A 5,378-nucleotide genomic window follows, 5' to 3' on the forward strand; every position below is an offset into this window, starting at 1 on the left:
ATGGAAATGGTTTGGAACTAATTAATGAAAGACTTATGGTATCTATAAGAGAAAATGTTTTAAATGCCCGATGGGCAATGGTTCCTGGTGATGTGATATTATATGATATGATTTAATAAAGATCTTCGGTGGGCAAAGATCCGGAGACTCGTTACCGTTGGGCAAAGATCCGGAACGAGTGGTATATGGACACCATGGGTCCCCTGCAGGTTATAGCTATTGGACAAAGACACCAATTAGCATGTATGTACAATTCGAGTGATTGGCCAGTGCATTGCATTGCACATCATCATATTTTGCATTGCACATCATTACATTTTATTCTGCATTATTATATGCTCGTTTGGTTCTGATTTTTGTATGGATGTTGAATGCCTATTGTGATATAAATATGACCATTGACTGAGTTAAATTGTGGATTAGTGACTCTGCCTAGGGACGGAACTTGGACTTATGATTATCAGGTGAGATTATTGAGACTTGAGAAACTTGTGGTTTAGAAGCTTCATCTTAGGCTGTGATTCTGTTATGGGATATTCCGTGACTTGGATTTGAGTATTAAGTGTCTATCTGTTTATCTTGTTGATATTATGCTTATATACGTGAACTAATCTTAGTCGGCCTATGATGCTTACCGGCACATAGTGTTTGTACTGATACAACCTTGCTGCACCCTTTTTTAGTGCGGTTGTGTTCCAGAGATTTCATCCGTACTACATCTCTAGCTTGAAGCTAGTTTGCTTGATCGATCCGGGTGAGCTTCTACCCATGCCATGCCACCCAAGATCTCTCTTTCCAAATGTCTACTTTAAATTCCAGACATTATTTATTATTGTAGTTGACATATATTTTATTCTTTAGACATTGTTGGTTAGAAACCTTGTATGATGATTTTCAGATTTTGGGGGTGTAATAGTTAGATTTCCGCACTTATATTATCTATTAATTATTACTCGTTTTATTTATTTATTCATTCACTTATCTATTGACTGTTAATAAATGATTAAATAAGTTGAAATTGGCTAATGATTAATGGGTTAACGAGTAAGGGTTCGCCTACTAGTGATAATAAGGTAGGTGCCCGCACGATCGGTAATGAGGGTCGTGAAACTTGGACTTAGCTTGAAGGCCCTCCAATGGCTATCTTCAAGTGCTCCCATAGCTTCATTTTCCATGAACATGGCCTCTAAACTTGGAAGTCCTTGTCTCGATTTCTAGCGCCAGTCCTTGGAGAAGTTTGAGCAATTGAGCCCTCCGATATCATATCAATTGGTATCACTTATGCCGATTCTCAATATCCATTGTTTTCTATTTTTTATAACAAAGTACTATATATCTGAATAAAACAAAGATAGATTGTTGTTCTCTGTAATAAATAAAAAATAAATAGAATATCACCACTGTTGACACATACATTTAGTACTTATCAAAACAAAGACACGTATTTTTAGTGCACGACAATTCTATTTTTTTTTTTTTTTACTTTTACTACTATTAATAATTAATAATAATAATAATATAATAAAAATATTAATAATTACTACTATTAATAAGCTAGAAAGAGAGGAGCTTCGATACATGTGAATTTTCATGAAAATCCTAACATTTCAATTTATTCCATTTGCGTCATTGAGGGTACTGTAGTAATTTCAAACAAAAGAAGTAATTCAATTAGCTAGCAAAAGGCGTTACTGTAGCTTCCGTTCAATTTATTGGCCTGTGGACAAATTTGCCCCTTGGGAATACAAAATACAACCTCCTCAAAATGTGGTTGCAGTACTTTTTGCCAAACTTTTGGCTGCTCCGACTAATTTGCCCTTTAGCAAGAGTTTAGAGGTACAGTGAAACTTTTGAATGCATTCGCCCCACTTTGAAACCTTTAATTATCTTTCACAGCCATGTAACTACTTTCTTCCCAATCTACTCTGACGATTTTCAATATTTAATATTCCTAAAATTCTTAGATTAGTTTTAAAGTTTCACTGAAACTGATGCATTAATTTTTCAATTAAAAATATCAAATAACTAAAATTCATTAATGAAAACTCATGCTAGTGAAATTTTAAATTAAATTTTAAATTAAGGATATAAAAATTATTTTGTACTACATCTATCCCATTGCATATGGTAAAATTTCCATAAGGATATTCTAACTAGAATTTCACTATGAAATTTAAATTTATTTTATTAACTTTCAAAGTTATGGAATTGAAATTCAAAATTTAAAATAAAATTAAATAGTTTGACCCAACGAGAGATGATAGTACTTTTATAATTAATGTTGAATTTAATTATTTGTCACACAAATTATCCATCGTTTAGTTTTAACAAAAAAAAAAATATTTGCGACTGTCTTAGCACAAAATTTGGAAATCATATAACATAGAGGACTACTAAAAGATTGTCACATATTATTATTATTATTATTATTATTATTTCTACTATTTAATAAGTGAAACTTTTCGTCGTTCAGGGATATTTGCGTAAATAAAACCAATAAAAAGGGTAATCATGCTTGATTATATAATTCTTTTTTATTCTCCACACGTGTACATCGTACAGACCCTTTTCTTCCACTTCACATTTTAATTTCTTACTTTCTCTTTTCCTGTGCTGCTTCTTCTTCACCTTCTTTCTGCAAGCTCTTTTTCTCTCTTTGGTGAGTGCCGGTTCTCCCTCTTTCTTTTTTATTCAGTTTTTTCTTTTTAGTATTATTATTATTATTATTATTATTTTATGTTATATGTGGCTTCTTAATTTCTCGCTACAGACAAACAGGAAATGGATAGCTTCTTTGCATTTCCTATTTTTTTCAACCATGCAATGTTAATATACACGTCCTAAATTAGCAAATTCTTCTATTTGGGCATAAGGATATCTTAATCTATTACTCTATTCATTGGTTTTCTTCATTGAGTTTTATTAAGTATCTTACTTATTCAGTTCTTGCATCCTCATCGGAGGGCCTAACAATGGACGAAAGAATATCTCCGAGTTCTGTAATTTTGTTGCATTCATTCCTGGTGACCATGTAAATCTTTGGTTCTATTCTTTAGAGTCTGTTGCTTAAATATCTTCATTTACCTGTGAAACTCCTTTTGCTTAATTATGTGCCCTATTCTCCTTTTTAATTTAATGTATAAGATCTTGGAAATTTTATTATAGGTATATGGGTTTTCCCCTTTATTTATGTTTTCTCCTGCAGATTGTATTTATGCATGAGATTATATGTTCAAACGCTCCAATGAAATGTTTTAGATTGGGTGCACAACTGCTATATCACTTATCACTGAGCACATTGAATTGCCGTCAGGTAAAAATTGTCATGAAAATGAAAAGGGAAGAACTTCGATGCGGCCAAGATGTTTGATGTTATGCCTAAAACAACTGAATAACTTTCTAGATTTTTAACTAAAAATTGATGTTATTTTCTCCTCCAAAATTGTGGAGCTTTATTGGTGATAACGCCGAAATAATTTCAAATGTGACTGATTACCAAGTTGGATTGTTAAAGGAACTTATGTAAGGCTTAGAAGAATTTGTCTGCTCAAGTTGTGTTACTACTTTAATGTATTAGTGCAGTCCAACATATGAAATAAAGGTTATCTTAAATGGAGCATAAGAATTTCATTGCAACTACTTCTTGAATAGCCCATGCTCTGTAGTTCTGTTTCACACAAGCATATCGATTCTATTTCTGCTAACCTCTGACAGTTTTGACTTTACATTGGGGTCGGGGTCCTCGAGGATGTTAAAATTTAAGTTGATAGAGTGGATTAATCAAGAGCTCTTCGCTTTAATTGATCCACCAATCTTACAATATGTTAAACTACTAAGAAATTCAATATTATTATGGGTACGATACTGATTTTGGAATGTTCAAATTACACTAGAGTCAGTAGTTTATGAATATTGAAGCCAGAAGTTCTAATGTCAGATGCCCTGGACAAATAAATAGGTGTCAAACAATTAAAATCAAGGTTGAAAATGATATATCTTTGTGGAGGTTGTGATGACATTGAGACAAACTTGCAAGATTGGATCTACATCTCATCCGGAAATGAAATGTTTAGTCTTCTTTATCTTTGAGACATGGAAAGGTGTGGTCATTACAAATGAGTTGTGACTATGTGTTGAATTATATTGAAGTGCTCATCGTTAGTTGTAGCTCTAATCCTTTTATTAGTCTCCTTTATTTTCTGGGCATTGAAAGGTTGTGGTCATTCTAAATGAGTAATGGGTGTACGTTGAATTACATAGAAGGTTGTAGGATAAATCTTTTTCTTCCTATTATGTTATTTGAGTTGTTATAGTAAGACCACTGATTCCATACCTGTGATTTTCTTTTTTCTAGATTATAATTTAAAATATATGGCAAAACTTCTTAAGACTCTTCTCTGATTTATGGCTAGCTTCAATGACTCCTGATGCATATAAAGTTTGTAAAAAATTTCCAAAGGTATAGTTTAATGTTTGATAAAACTAGGTTTTCCTTACTCAAGTACTTTGTCAAAAAAGAAAAAGGTTTTCTTTACTTGAGTATCTCGCCCTAGATGAATTTCTGATAGCGTTATTTTGGTTACAAGTATTCCTTCAAATTGGTTTTCCTTCGAATGTCCTTTGTTTTCATTCAATTTTGAATATAGTGCCTTTCAAGTTTCAAACGTTATGATTGGGCTGGTAATATAAATAATTTTTATCTTGAAAGATGAAAGAAAGAATAACAAACTCCACTTTCCCCTGCTTTTCTTAAGGACAACTATTTCATCGAGTTTTAGAATAGTAGTTGAAGTTTAGTAACTTAGTTGCAGACCTGATTATGCATCTAGCAAATTAGTTGAATTTTATTCTGATATCCTTATGCTATTTTTTTTCAATGGTCCTCTTTTGTTTGCCTTTTATTTACGAAAGACAAAATGAGTATATTGTAATGGAAGTGTTATATCCCGTATTTTGTACGTCGGGACATTCCGAGCTAACCATGAAAAGTTAAGGACAAGACTATTTCAGGATACGAGGTTGAGATTTTTTACCTTCGATTTTGTTTTAAGGCATGAGTTCCTTATGATTTTAGTAGGTAGGGAATATTAAGGAAAATTTGGGGTTAAAAGTGAATTATGAAAACTTGACAATTCATGAAAAATGGCCAAGGAGGCCGTGTGGCATGGTGTGGTTCCCACCCATGGCTTGGCAAATTTTTAATTCATCCAAGTCATGTGTGGGCCATAGCACACACATGGATGAATTATGGCACATATTAGATGAGGAGCAAGTCATAATTCATCACTTTCACTCTAGAAATATGAAGAAACACAGGAAAAAAAAAAAAACTTGGCCAAAAAGTCCCAAAAGGGTGCCATGGGGGTTGACCCCAAAAA

At 32.7% G+C, this 5,378-nt stretch overlaps 1 long non-coding RNA gene across 12 annotated transcripts in view; it reads left to right on the forward strand.

The window, feature by feature from the left end:
• The first annotated feature begins 2,563 nt into the window (after positions 1-2,563).
• The window catches only part of LOC132054354 (uncharacterized), a 16,023-nt gene continuing 13,208 nt past the window's right edge, over positions 2,564-5,378 (forward strand). For 9 of the 12 annotated variants that reach the window (XR_009414268.1, XR_009414274.1, XR_009414276.1 and 6 more), the window contains exon 1: positions 2,686-3,031. This is a non-coding gene — a long non-coding RNA (uncharacterized LOC132054354). The other 3 variants (XR_009414266.1, XR_009414264.1, XR_009414283.1) reach the window with 3 other exon arrangements.

This window comes from Lycium ferocissimum, chromosome 1 (assembly GCF_029784015.1).
Source record: "Lycium ferocissimum isolate CSIRO_LF1 chromosome 1, AGI_CSIRO_Lferr_CH_V1, whole genome shotgun sequence".
NCBI lineage: Eukaryota > Viridiplantae > Streptophyta > Magnoliopsida > Solanales > Solanaceae > Lycium > Lycium ferocissimum.